Genomic DNA, 16,738 nt, shown 5'->3' with positions numbered 1-16,738 from the left:
TTTTAGATAGTTGATTGTTATGATTATTGGGTCCTGTTCGTTTGAGTTATGAAGAAGAAGGGTCAAACAGAAAACGAGATAAATAGATTATAGTTATAGATTTATTCAGAAAAACAGAAACAGACGGGTGGTTAGAGGAGTGTTCGAGTTAGCGAGAGGTAAAGGGTTCGAGTCCCGTTCTTGGCAATTTTTTTTAGGAAGGCTTTAAGGTAGTTTTCTTATTGCTATTTTCATCATTATTATTATTATTATTGTTATTATTGTTAAATTAATTATTATTACTATCATTAATACTAGATATTATTATTATCTTTAATATAACTATTATTATCATTATAATTATTATTGTTATCACTAGTTATTGTTAATATTACTAGTATTATAATTAATCTTATTATTATTTAACACATATTATTATTATGATTATAGTAAGTATTATCATTTAGTATTATTATTTTTTCTAATAAGTATTATTAATGTTATCATATTTACTATTACCAATATGATTATCTTTATTAGTATTATTATTATTATTAAAAATTACTATCGTTATTATCATTTTTACAAAAGTTATCATTTTTGCTAAAACTATCATCTTTACTTTATAATTATTAGTAAAACTATCATTTGTATTAAAATTACTATTATTACCATTATTATTATACTCATTAGTAAATCATTATTATCGAAACTATTATTTTTACAAATAAATATGTTGTACATTAAATACACCTATTTCATATACTACAATTATATTTTCATATAACAAACATATTAACATTCTTATATAAATATTCATATATAACAAATTAGGTATTTTTAATATAATACCAATAAAACATATATATACATATATATACATATATATATATATATATATATATATATATATATATATAACTACAGAAATATATAACAATCATAAACTTATTCGGTTATGAGTATATGTGTTAATATATATACTTGATTTAGGTTCGTGAATCCGAGGACAACTTTACTCTTGTTCAGTGCCATCATACGCATATCATACAAACTATCGTATCGTGAGTTTCATATGATCCCTTTTACTCTTTACATTTTTGGGCTGAGAATACATGCGCAACTTTTATAACTGTTTTACACGTATCAAATATTAAACTGTAATATGTTGGGCTATGACCAGCAAGTCCCCAACCGACAAGTATAAACGATAACTTGTTACGGGGCAAACTTGAAAGTCTAGTCTAAATACAAGTACCAACTATTAAACTGTGATATGTTGGGCTATGACCAGCAAGTCCCCAACTGACAAGTATAAACAATAACTTGTTACGGGGCAAACTTGAAAGTCTAGTCTAAATATCAGTACCAACTGTTAAAACTATGCTATACCCGGCTATGTCCGACTAAGTCCCTACAGTGATATTTTTAATTGCTGCGGCATTCTTAATTATTGGGGATAGGCCTATCGGGAGCAACGTCCCCGATACATTTGACGAAGTCTTTGTATTACTTATTAATGAAATTAAAACGACAAGGACAGAACAACTTGTCACGGGGCAAACAACGTTTAGTCTAAATATCACGCACTGGTATAACTTTTGATCCTGCGGGAGATCAACTTTACAAACTAAATTTTGTGTTCTAACACTGTTACTGAAATCATTATTTATGACAAACCTATGAACTCACTCAACCTCGTGTTGACTTTTTAAGCATGTTTATTCTCAGGTACTTAAATATTGCTTCCGCTGTATATCTACTGCTTTGATGATGATTGCTTGCTATACTTGGAGTCTTCATCACATATCATATCAATTAAAGACATATTTATCTTCCGCTGCAAAACTCAACAAAACGTCTCATGTAGAGTCGTTCTCGTTTATACAACTGTGATTTGATATAATTTGATATAATTATGTCTCGTTTTAAAATCATTAAGTTAGTAGTCTTGCTTTTACATATGTAGTTCATTGTTAATATACTTAATGATATGTTTACTTATCATAATATCATGTTAACTATATATATCCATATATATGTCATCATATAGTTTTTACAAGTTTTAACGTTCGTGAATCACCGGTCAACTTGGGTGGTCAATTGTCTATATGAAACCTATTTTAATTAATCAAGTCTTAACAAGTTTGATTGCTTAACATGTTGGAAACACTTAATCATGTAAATAACAATTTCATTTAATATATATAAACATGGAAAATTTCGGGTCACTATAGTATACATATATAATTCTTCAGGCAGAATGAGTCAATACATCTTAACTCATTATTAATAATATTCCTTGGTGGCTGTGGTGTTGCTGTTGCTGACACTGGTGGTGCTGTCGGTGCTGGTTATGCTGCTGATGCTGCTGATGCTCTTAGATTTTGCACCATATTCTCTGGAGACACCACTCGAGCGCGGAGCTCGTTGACTTCTGCTATTATTCCGGGATGATTGGTGGTTCAGACAAGGGGATGAATAAGATATAGAATTCTAGATATTATATACTCATGACGGGATATTCTAGAAATGAGGGTGAAAATGGTGTTCTGGATTGGTTCGCCGGTAATTGCTTCAGGTTCTTCGCCAATAGGGCAATGTGGTGGGTGAAAAGGGTCACCTTCTTCACTTCTCCATTGATTAAGTCGACTAAGAACCCATCCCCAATTCATCCAGAAAAGATGATGACTGATTGGTTCGTTCGTTCCGGTTACGCTGCCTGTGGAGTTCGAGGAATCAAGTGAGAAATCCATATTATGTGTTTGGAATAGGGTTTGATATGAGATGAGTGTTGAATACTGAATGTTATATTTGTCTCCTTGAATACGTATATATAGCAAAAAGGTTTCCGTAATTTACGGAGGAAATTTAGGAAAAGTGTTAGACAAAGTCTATTGAGATAGATATGATTTGTCTATACTCCATTTATGCAATAATTGTATTATGACATGTCGAGATAAAATGATAAGTATGAAATCAGATAATCTTTCGATTAAAGACTTTCAATTCGTAATGGCCTATTCAGGTCTAGAGGTTTGAGCTATAGGATCCTTTAAATTGGTAATCCAAACCCTTCCATTCTAGAGTTTCGTAGACGCCATCCGTCAAGAAATTTCAATGATCAAAATATCGAGAAAGCAAAGATTTTGAAAGTAATGAATATGAATAGTGGTGACATTATAATGTCTTTGAGTCAAAAATCTTTATGACAGTTTTCGATTCACAAACCAATGCATAAAGGTATAAGGGCACATAGGTACGTGATATAACAAGGAGGTTATATACGTATGAGTATGAGTAATAACAAATATAGAAATTTCAAAAATCAGGGATGACATTTCATGTAATACATATGTAATACACGAAACCAGGATAGATGACATAGGGATGTCAAGAATTTCAGAAATCATGAGTGATATCCCTCGGTTTCACCAACCGAGGCGATCTTTTAAAGATAATACGTGTGCGCTATAGAATGTTTTGAATCACAATCAGAGTTCCTCCCGGAGTGACAGAATAAGAGATATGTATATGTATAATGCAAGTAATAATATTTTAAAGCTATAGGTCAGGCTGTAGACTAGATTTTAATGCACCCTATAAATCTGGGTTATCCATGAAAATTTCAGCAAACATGGCCTAGATGGCCCACTCATTAAAATTTGATTTTATAAATTGGCCCGAACAATTAAACGAGCGCGATCCGAGAAAAATACCGCTACGCGAGAAGAATAATAATTCAAGAAATAAAAAAATAGGAATAATTTATTAACTCATACGACATCGGAATATCGTATTAAAATAATTCAGATTTGGAAATCTTGAAAGTCTAATCGTGGGTTTGGAAACCGAGACGATTCATCGAATAAAAACGTTATACGTAGGAACGTACAAACACATAGCCACACCTTTTTATTTAATAAATAATATATGAATATTAGAATATAATTTAGTCACATAAAATGACTTCATAAAACCTTTCAAAATTTTGAGACTCATAATAACAAGTTTGCTTATCGAGTCGAAAGCATTCATTCATATAGAAAATTGACTTAAAATTAAGTTGACATTTTTTTTTCGGCAAGAAATGATAAGTAAAATTTAAAATAAACACGTACGGTCAAAGTTCAGACTCACTAATGCATCCTAACAACTACCGATTAGACACACTAATGCAAATTCTAGTTCGCTAAGACCAATACTCTGATACCAACTGTAACACCCCATCAAAAACCATTAACGGCGATGTTAACTATGGTCCCAGTGCTTGGCTTGACTTCTATGTAACATGAAAGTTTTATAGCGGAAACAAAAAGTACCTGAGAATAAACATGCTTAAAAAGTCAACACGAGGTTGAGTGAGTTCATAGGTTTGTCATAATTAATGATTTTGATAATAGTAATAGATCACAAGATTTCAATTTTCATAAATATCCTTACACCGCAGTGTAATAAAAAGATTCTACAACCATGGGCACCTGGTAACAAGCCTTAACGATAATAATATAATAATGAATACCCCTGATGTCTATAGAGCACCGAATCAAGTGCGATAAATACCCTCGAAGTACTAAACATCCATTGACCGCTAGCGCGACTAGCCCGGATGGGGTTGTTAAACCTGATAGATCTATCAATAGGATTCGCGCCTATAGTAAAGAGACCAATCGATTATGTTACCAAGCTAGGGGAATATTTGTGATTCTTTGTAAAACAGATATAAAATATTGCATGTATTCGCAGCCCAAAAATATATATAAAAAGAGAACGATGAAAACTCACGATACTGTATTTCGTATTTCGTAGTAATTATGCGTACGACGGCACTGAACAAGTGCAGAGTTGACCTCAGATTCACGAACCTATATCAGTTTTATATATATTAAAACATATAATCGTAATCGAACAAATTTATATATATATAAATATATATATATATATATATATATATATATATATATATATATTTATTTATTTATATATATATAAATTTATTAGTTATGCCATTTTTATATTAATAACATATAAGTTTCTTATATTCATTGTATATATTCTAAATAGATAAGAATATAAATTTTATTACGTTATGTGTGTGTGTATATATATATATATACACACATAACGTAATATATATATATATATATATATATATATATATATATATATATATATATATATATATATATATATATATATATATATATATATATCATTTGTTGGTTAAAATAGTAATAAAAATAATATTAGTAATGATAAAAATAATAGTAATGATAATATTAATATCAATAATAATGATAATAATATTAATGATTCTATTAATGATAATTATAATGATGGTTTTAATAGTAAAGCAATCTTCTTAAAAGTGATAATTTAATACAAATGATAATTAAAAAAATGATAATAATGCTAGTAATACAATAATAATACTAATAATGATAATATTAGTAATGATAATCTTTTTAGAAATAAAATAATAATAATAATAATCATAATTGTAATTATAAAGATGATAATAATAAATGGTAACTTAATACTTACTAGTAATAATAATAATGATGATGATAATAATAATAATAATAATAATAATAATAATAATAATAATAATAATAATAATAATAATAATAATAATAATAATAATAATTACTACCTTAAGAAAAAGGGCTTTAAAAAATAAACGCCATTGCCCGGGCTCGAACCCGAGACCTCTCGCTAAACACAAAACACCCCACACCACTCTACTGCTGACTGCTTTTTCTGATTTAAACCCCACTTAATTATATATAACCCGTAATACGTCTGTTTCTATTTCTTCTTCATCATCACTTAATCCAATTCGACAGAATCAATTCAATAGCAATGAAGCTTATTTAAGGCTTGTAATTCACACCAGAACGAACTTAATAGGTGTGTTTTAATCAAAAGAAATCGAAATTTAAAAAAAATAGCAGCAGTAGGTATGAAGAACACTCAAAATCGAATTCAAAATTTTAAGCTGTTTTAGACCACGATTTCTAAGTGAAATAAGTTCCAAATCATTCCTTGAAAATTTCTGGATCATTAATTAAACTGGAAACTTCAAAACAAACTCGAATTTCTCGATGAACCAAAGTTTGTCTTTTAAAATCAAAACTTTGACTCCAAAATTAGTACTCGATATAATGAATTGGAACATGTAATTTTGCAGATAGATTGAGTGTACGATTCCTAACACAACTACATTTAAAGATTTTAAAATACTATTCGAATTCGTAGTTTTAGAAAAATGAAGCACGAATAGAGATATAGAGCTATATATATATATATATATATATATATATATATATATATATATATATATATATATATATATATATATATATATTAATCCTTGAATTTCAGTGAGTGGATATGAAAGATAGAATGAATGTGAGATCGACTGCATTGTTTAACACCTGCAAGTGATTGATTTATATAAAAATTGTGGTGTCGTATTTACCTCCCAAACAAGAATTTCAATTAAGGAAGAAAGAAAAAAATAAATAAAAAAAATAAAAAGCATACACGAGATACATAAAAATTATAAAGCAGAAAAAAATATGGAAAGCAGATTTGGAATCACGATCCAGATAAAAATTTTGAGGCAGTTAGGCTAACTAACAAATTTTTCTATTTGTCTGATATAATTAATAAATATAAATATATTAATAATAATAATTTTAATATTAATAAAATTAATAATAATACTTTTAATAATAATAGAATCAATAATAATAATATTAATAATAACAATATCAAAATAATACTAATAATAATATAAATAATAATGATAATATTAATTTTTATTAATAATGTTAATATTAATAATAATAATATTAATGAAAATATTATTAAGTTGTTTTATAATGACAATGACAATAATTTTAGAATTTTTAATAATTCTAGTAATAATCATAATAATAATAATAATAATAATAATAATAATAATAATAATAATAATAATAATAATAATGATATTTCATTATTTTAATATTAATGTTAAGTATTAATACTATTAGTAATTATATTAATGATAATGATAATTATTAATAATAATAATTATAATACTGATGATAATAAGGATTGTAATTGATGTATATACACACACATATATATTTACATATCTTATTAGAACCGGTTGTTCATGAATCGTCAGAATTAGTTGAGGTTAAATGAAAATTATGAACACAGTTCAAAAATTTTGAGATTCAGTTTAACTGACTTTGATTATCGTGTCTGAATTTATGAAATCATCTAAGTTAAAAATAAGACGAAATTTTTCGGGTCATTACAATTTCAGTGCTTCAACCAGCAATTCAAATCAGTATGATAAAGTATATGCTTATCCGTGGGCACCCGGTAACTAACTTAACGTAAAATAAATATCACCCCCTAAAAGTACACTTGGCGAGTGCGTATGTTCTCGAAGTATCAAACACCCGTTAAATGCTAGCGCGACTAGCCTGAGTGGGGATGTCAAACCCTATGGATCCATATCTAATATTCGCATTCACCAGTTCAAAAACCAATGATTAAACGTTACCGTGCTAAGGGGAATCTTTGTGCCGTTATATCACCCACAGATATATAAAGTTTAAGTACTTATGTCTAGTATGTAAAACATAAAAAGCGCATGTATTCTCAGTCCCAAAAATAGTAAAGTAAAAAGGGAAGCTATAACTCACAGTGAATAAGCAGTAAAAGTCGATATGAAAAGTATGCAGGTAGTAAGTCAGTCCGAAAGGTCGTCAACCTAAGTCAAAGGTTACTAGGTCAGTATGTTGTCCCCAAAAGTTTAAAAGTGCATAAATTAAGTTTAAGTGTCATCATCATCATCATTCATCATTCATCAAAGCTAAAGTAAGTTTAACAAGAATAGAGATCGAAATAATAGGCTGACTTTGGACAGCTGTTATGACCTCTATACAGATCGAAAAGATGCGTAGTCAGTGGCCATGGCTCCGTGGGGACGGTTTAAGTGCGAGTAGGTCAGAAATTTCAGTACAATGTTACAAAGGCGTAGTGATTTTCGAAAGGCTATAAATCCTAAACCGTATATCGGATTTAGATGAATCTTAAACGAAAAGTCATCTACTCGAAATGAACTATCTGAAAATCAATTTTCCAGAAGCCCAAAGAGTCTGATTAGACCCCAAAAAATAGTTAACAAGTGCTCCGGCGGGATTCTTGGTGCTTGATGCTCATCACGGTTCTCATCCTTGATGCTTGTAGCTTCAAGTGTACAACTCATTAATGTGTTCGCATCAATTTGACCAAGATTCATCCAACAAGACACAAAATATCAAGACTAAGTAAGAATTCAACTCACTTATGAGTTTTAGAAGGATGATGAACTAAGGTTACATCATATTCTTAGTCTTAACACAAATACAAATTCTATCTACAACAAAAGCTACAAAACTTGCATTCAATCGAACACACAAGACATAAATTTGATCAAACAATGTAATGGAACCCTAAGCTAGAGAGCTTGGATCCTTTTCACAAAAGCTATGAGATTACAAAGCTAGAAAGCTTGATTCTTTTATGTTCTTGAAGATCTTGAAAGCATAAGGCTAGATCTTCAAGTTTCATGAAGATCATAAACATAAGTTTTGATCTTTATAACAAAATAAGGAGACCATAAACTAGAAAGCTTAGATCTAACAAAAGTAATGAAGATTCAAAGCTAGAAAGCTTGAATCTTGATTGTTCTTGAAGATCCTTGAAGCATGAGGCTAGATCTTCAAGTTACATGAAGACCACAAACACAATTTTTGATCTATACAACAAAATAAAGAGATTATATACTAAAAGATTTAGATCTAACAAAATAAGTGAAGATTCAAAGCTAGAAAGCTTGAATCTTCCATGTTCTTGAAGGATTCAAACCCAAGTTTGAATCTACAAGATATAACAAGATCAAAAAGCTAAAAAGGTTGATCCAAGTATGATGATGATGATGTCGTGTATGAAAGAAGAAGAAGAAGAGAAATAAAACTTAAAACTTACAATTTTTAGAGTGAGAAAGACTAGAGAGAAAATAAGAGAGTAAGGGTGTGTAAATTGTGAATGAGATCAAGTGTGAAATGTGAGAAAATAGCTTGGTATTTATAGGAGATGAGGGTGGTGGGGAGGCCTCTTGGCCATCGGTCATGGGGGGACACAAGGGGGACAACTTTTGCTTTTTGGTTAATGGTTGTCTAAAGTTGGTGCTTATGTTGGGATCCAATGCAACATTAGTGATAATGGTAAACAAAAATGCTAGTATGTTGGCTCTTATAAATGGGCATTTGTCTTACATATAAATGGGTCATAATCTACTAATAATTAGGCTAATTAAATAGTCCACTAGCTAGAGTAAGGTGGGCTAAAGTCCAACAAGGTAGAAAGTTCAACAAGACTAACTAGTGTGTTCTAGTAAATTACTAAGCGAAATTAAGCATTCAAAAACCCAAGTAACTGTTATTATAAAATAACAATTAGTATTTCGTAGTCATAGTAGTCCGATCATGATCAAAGTTAAATGTGTACCGACAAACATAGCTCGTTTCAAACTTCAAGTGACACTAACGGTCGTAAAAACATCCGGGGATCAAGTTAAGTGATTAAACACTTAATAGCACGTTGTAAGATATTAACCAAAGTAATTATCATGAAATAAGATCCCAGAGTATCAATTAGCTCAGTACGCACATATATGCAGTTTCGTGAAAGTATAAAGCACAAAAATATAAGTCGAAAAAGTCGGGTCGTTACATTACCCACCTGTTAAAGAAAATTTCGTTCCGAAATTTTGAGGAGTGACCAACAACTATACCGAATATGAAAAAGAAGGAGCGTATCAAAGTTCCGAGAGACTCGTGGGCTCAGAAGTGAACTATTTACCTTGAAAGGTACTTGGACGTATAAAAGTAAGAATAGGTATATGCCATTAATTAAGTCTCTTGACCTTAGAGATCAACCAATTGATTTCGTCTCTTGTTAACATGAGTATGTCATCTGAATATATATCCACAAAAAGATAGATGATGTTTTTAGCCTTACCGGCATCTTTAGTAAGCTGGATGCATGAAATGCATCATGAATGTTACCAAACTCATCTAAAACATTGAGCGCTTATGTCGCAATACAAAGCTGACAGATAGAATGGAAAACATAGTGATCACAACATACTGTGTGTGAACTTATCCTTGGATGGAATGAAAGCACAGTTCCATAATGTAACTTTATCCTTTCAGTTACATGTTTAAGTTAGGGTTAACATTAACTAGAACAACATATAGTTGCAACCAACGAAGGAAGATATATATAGAGTAACCACATCAGTGTCGTAGATGTTTTTTAAGCAGTCCCCTTCCAAGAGGATAACAAGATTCATAGATTCATAAGGTATCTTATATTAACTTTCCGAAAGAAAATTGTACGTAAGTTGGGATCTTCGAACAACAGTGAACTCTTCGAGAGGTTCATTCTGAATTTATCCTTATACTTAAGGGAATGCGTGGATGAGAAGATACGTGAACTCTTGGTCCTAAAGAAAGATTTACTCTAAGAGAAAATAATCTCCAAAAATGATTTCTTGTGCCTCAATATACCGATTTATAGAGATGATGTTTACGAGGGTGTTGCGATTAGTCGTAAAACACTGAGAGTAGAAACCCACCTAGTGCCTTTCCTACGATAGGGTGACCACTGAATGGGCCCCAGAAAACTGATTTATCGGCCCGTGTTTTTACCAAGTCTAACCTTAAGAGGAACATTTCAAGAGCGCAAAGACTTCTTAACAAATTTTATAAAACTGCCACCCAAAGTGGCTCAAGAGTTTTTAACAAAGATTTTAATGGTAAGCTTCATCCCTAACGGAGGGCGAGAAGAAGTGTGATCCATACATGGTGTCGTCTAATACGAAAAACTTTGATAAAATTAACCAAGGAAGTTTTGAAAAACCCTTAAACATTTGATGTGACAACATAAACGGAACGAAGTTCCTAGTAAATTTAGAAGTATGTACAACGTGTACCATTTTGCACAAAACTATTTGACTTAAGTTAAACAACTCAATAAAGGAGCGATTTTTAAATAATTTAAGGGTATAACATAGTATGTACTAACCCAAAATAAGTAAGGGCAAATTTATTAACTTCATTATATACATACACATATGATTTTATAAATCGAATAAGTGACAGAAAAATTTTATTACTTTCATTTTTCCATAAATCTCGTGAGGACCGCACAAATAAACGTGTAAAAATTTTGATAAACATAGTTTTTCGTATTTCAGAGGTTACGAGTTGAAAAAGATTGAGTGAAAAATCTTTGAATCATCGGGTGACATGTCACTAGGTAATGAAAACTAATGAATTAAATGTAGTTTTGATAATTATCCGGACCTAAGTCTTTGGGCCAAAAATGTTCTCATGCGAAGCCATTGCTAAAATGTGAGGTATGAAGGTTAGAGTATGAGGACGAGAAGTTAATCGCTTCTTGACTTTGCAAAATGCCAAAAAGGTTATGACTAATATTAAAGTCGGAATACTGATGGTGTTAATATCACTAAATGAGAATCCCCTGGAATTAGTCAAGACTTAGCGTTATGTAAGAAAGAGCATCGTTCCAACAGGTGTGGAAAATAAGATCCTTGGGGTAACGCAATAATTTGGAATGGTTTAAGTGTTAGTGGATACCCAAAGGCTCTGCATGACGTGGTAGTAAGTGCCTTCAACATACACACACACACACACACACATGAATCTCTCGATGGTTGTAAAGTCTTCATGATGACTTGGATACGAATAAGCAACGAAAAATTTTATATAATCAGGAATAAAATTTTATAGAAATCATTTTAGGTGACAATATAAGAAAAGAAACGAAGTTCTTAGTAAAATAGAGTTATGTACAACATGTACTATTCTAAGTAAAATATCTTTTGAATAAAAGAATTGATTTGTAAAAGCGAAATTAAAATTTTATATGTACTAGTCAAAAATAAGTAATTATTTACTTTATTATATATATGATTTCTAAAATTTGTACAAATGGTAATAAAATAAATTTATTTTTATAAACTTCGAGGGGATTGCATAGTAAAATAGTGTGAGTAAAATTTTGGCAAACAAAATTTTCATATTTCGGAGGTTACAAGTTGGAAAAAGTTTGATGAGGATCGAGTAAAAGATTCTTGAAAATTTCGGGTGATATTTGAGCAACAATGTCACGAGGTAATGAAAACTATTGAATTTTAAATGTGGTTGATGGCTATTAGTAGGGCATAAGTCCTTCGACCAAAAATGCTTAAGTGTGAAGCTGTTGCTTATAAGTAAGATATGAATGGGAGAGTATGAGGATGAGAATTAACCACCCATTGATTTTGGAAAATTTTGAACTGGTATGACTAATATCGAAGTAAGAAGGATGACGGTGTGATTATCACCAAATAACAAATCTCTCGGAATAAGTTATGTAATGACCCGGAATTTTCCGACCAAATTATACTTATGAGATTAATATTTACATAAATTAAACCATACCAACATGATAAGCAATCTAAATTGTTAAGACTTGTGTTTTTGAAAAGAGTTTTACACAACGTTTGACCGTCCAATATGACCGATGATATCACGAACTATATAACATACGATAATTATACGTTTTTGTATATATATGTATTTATATATATTTAACATGATCTAAGGATGGTTTAACATCTCATTGTGTACTAATGACAATGAGTTATAAGTATATTTTGAAACTACTAACTTAAGTTTTCAAAACGATAACTATACGTAACATTCTTTGATATATATACTTATAATCTATAATGCTTATACATGTATCGTATATATAATGTATTTAATCATTTTTTAAGGACTTAAATACATAAAACAATATAAGTATATTCACAAAAGATAGCTATATTTGAATTCTCGTTCCGTTTCCTCAAGATTTCTATACGTATATCTAGGGTATATGTACCCGTATCATACCCAGCTTCTATACGTATTTACTATTGGTATATACACATAAAATCAACATCCTAATTAACATTATTACTGCCCTAGATATGAGGTAACTAGGATTTGTCAAGTAGTATGAATTATTAGTAAGAAAACAAAATTAGGAATCCTTTTCTTTCTTTATAAACTAAAAACGTTTTTATAAATGAACACCATTTTTTCACTCCATTTTCTCATACCTACACCCTCATTTCTCTCTCAAAATACTCCTAACTTCATACTTGATCATTTCCAAGCATTTTTCCCATCATTTAGCTTCAATTACAAGCCTTAAACACCATAAGAAAACTCTTTCAAGAACATATCAAAATAACCACCCATTTGAAGAAGTTTACTTCCAACCTTTTGATCTAACTCCACCACTCTTTGATTCCAAGATTATTTCTTATATTTTGCAGTAACTTTGTCCAAGTAACTTGAGGTAGTAACCTTGTTCATAATCTTATTCAATTCATATTCATATAGCTATCTTATTTTGTGGTATAAAATTTTAACAACAAGAACATAGTTTGAATGATTTCAAACTTGTTCGCAAACTAAATAGATCCTTCTAACTTGACTTTTAAAACACTTCAAGACCTGTAATATATCATAATGATATGCTAACCTAACAAGATATAACTTGGTTTTACAAAGAACATCTTAAAAACTGAATCTATGTCGTCGGAGTGCAACCGGGGGCTGTTTTGGGTTGGATAATTAAAAACCATCTTGAACTTTGAATTGGAAGTTCATGTTCTGGAAAAATGATATTTCTTATGAATATGTTAACACGTAAAAATTTCATGGTTTAACTCAAAGTGTAAGTATTTTTAGAAAAATGATCATTAAATGTTGTTTTTATGATGGAAAATGACCACTTTCATAAGTTTCACCAAAGTTTGACCTATAACCTATGATTTCGAATTACAAACTAAGGTATTTTCAGTTCATATTCTTAAAATTTGACTCGATCCAAGGAAGTGGCAAGTTGAACCAACAAAAACGGAGTTGTAATGAAGAAACTACGACTAAAACAAGATTGGGTATCCGAAGCTAGTTTAGCTACGAAAATATTTGGAGAAAAAGTAAATTAATCATATCTTTTCTAATTAATATGATATTTTATATATAATTACTTATGATTTAATTTTATATATTTTAGGACCACCCGTAAACAACACGAGAAGATTAATCATAAGACCTCATGATTGTACGCAACACGTCATTTGACAACACGGTACTTTATGTACGCAACACGTCATTTGACAACATGGTACCATGGGTCGAGATTAATTCTGATCAATACGAATATGATGGGGTCTTTATTTATTTTATTTAAGCAACTAATTGTGGACCACTAACATCGGACTGCTAACTACGGACTAAGAAAATATTAAAAGTATATATATATGTAACGATTACTTAAAAAGAAAATATGTTGATATATTATATATATTTTTAGGTTCGTGATATCTATCGGAGACCAAGTCGAATTAAATACCTTCAAGGCAAAAGTGAGTTTCATTTGCTCCCTTTTTAATTGCTTTTGCAATATATATTTTTGGGCTGAGAATACATGCGCTGCTTTTATAAATGTTTACAAAATAGACACAAGTACTTAAAAATATATTCTACGTTGAGTTGTACCACTAGCATATTTCCCTGTAGCTTAGTAACTACTATTTACATGGGTATTGTAAACGCGAATCCTGTTGATAGATCTATCGGGCCTGACAACCCCAACCGGACTGGACGACCAGTATTCAACGGTTGCACAGTACTTCGTTTTGGTGACTACACTTGGTACGGTGTAGTGAGATTTCATAATAAAGGGAATATGCGACGTTGATTAAATGTTAAGTATGGTTACCAAGTGCTCAACCACTTAGAATGCTTTACATACACTTGCGAGTGTATTATGTTTATGATTATGAAATCTTGTGGTCTATTAACATATTGAAATGATTGTTATGATAAATCTATGAACTCACCAACCTTTTGGTTGACACTTTAAAGCATGTTTATTCTCAGGTACGAATTAAGTCTTCCGCTGTGCATTTGCTCAATATAAGGACATTACTTGGAGCCGATCATCGCAATGGGACCAAATGTTGATGACTTCATCCAGGTGGATTAGGACGGGTCCTTTCAGTTGGTATCAGAGCGGTGGTCATAGCGAACCAGGTCTTGCATTAGTGTGTCTAACTAGTAGTTGTTAGGATGCATTAATGAGTCTGGACTTCGACCCTGTCTACATGTCAAAAGTTTTGCTTATCATTTCTAGTCAGAAATCATCTGCTTATCATCCTTAGAAAATTACCTGCTTATCATTCATAAGTCTAGACATGTTTTACTGCATTTACTGCATTGATAGTGTATAGACGAATTCTTATCTTAGCATATCTGTTATTGCGAACTTTGACTGATATCTTTTCAAAGATTCTCCGTAATTTACGGGATTTTGGTATTATATATACATATGTAAATTATGTATTGAAGAGTACCAAATCTAACTCCTATAATCTATTCCATACCAAAAATTCATTTTCCCCATTATACAATATGGATTCCGCATCTAGTTCGAATTCTTCAGATTCCGACAGTTATGCCGATATGGATTTCCATTCAGGCTCCGAAAGCAGCGTCACCGGAATGGATCAACCAATTTCCCATCATCTATTCTGGATGAATTGGGGATGGGTTTGTAATATACTAAATCATTGGAGATAAGAAGAAGGTGATCCATTCCATCCACCAAATTGCCCTCTTGGCGATGAACCTGAAGCACTTACCGGTGAACCTATTCGAAACACCATTTTCTCTCTCATTTCTAGAGTATCTCGTCACGATTATATACTATCCCATATTACAAATCTTGTTCATTCGCTCGCTCCAACCGCCAATCATCCCGGTGTACTAGCAGAAGTTAACAAACTTCGCGCTCGCGTGACGGCTTTGGAGAACATGGTGCGAAGGTTGCAAACACCAGCAGCAGCACCAGCAGCAACACTAGCAGCATAATCAGCACCACCATCAATAACATCAACAATACCATCATCACCACTAACAAACAACATCCGCATCACACGTCTCGATATCATAATCTGTCCCACAAACAACAACATCATACGTACCATAGATACCAAGGAGTACCAACAATAATGAACGATGAAGTATTGATCCATAACTTCATTGATATTCTGTGAAGAATATGTAGTTTCAAAAAGTTTTAGAGATTTCTTATTCTAGCTCAAACCGAAAAGCAAATGAGATTAATATCATATTAACTTATTAAATTCAAGATTTCATCTGAAGAAAATATATATGTATATATGTTTTTATAAAGATTGTAATTAAAAGTTCTTTTGTACAAAATATTAATGGTGAAATTTTTTTTTAACGGGTAGGTAATACCCGAGGAATAATTAGATTTCATCTTAATAAGTTACATTGTACATTCGTCGAAGCTGATTCAACAGTCATTTACTATCCTACTTACAACCACCGATATACGTATCCGTTTACCGCAGAATAACCATTTTCATTCAATTTCATATTTGGATTTTGACTTCCCAGAATCCAACAAGTGGCATATGAAGAAAACATATGACAAAATAAAATCTGTTAGAAACAAACAAATTAACTATGAAAATTTTTATTAAGAATCCACGCTAACTGTTCCAGCTAACTGTTCCTAGCTAACTGATTACATTTTATTTATCACAGTTTATTTA

This window comes from Rutidosis leptorrhynchoides, chromosome 9, assembly GCF_046630445.1.
Source record: "Rutidosis leptorrhynchoides isolate AG116_Rl617_1_P2 chromosome 9, CSIRO_AGI_Rlap_v1, whole genome shotgun sequence".
NCBI lineage: Eukaryota > Viridiplantae > Streptophyta > Magnoliopsida > Asterales > Asteraceae > Rutidosis > Rutidosis leptorrhynchoides.
The sequence above is the reverse complement of the archived record's forward strand: the minus strand, read 5'-3'. Positions refer to the sequence as shown.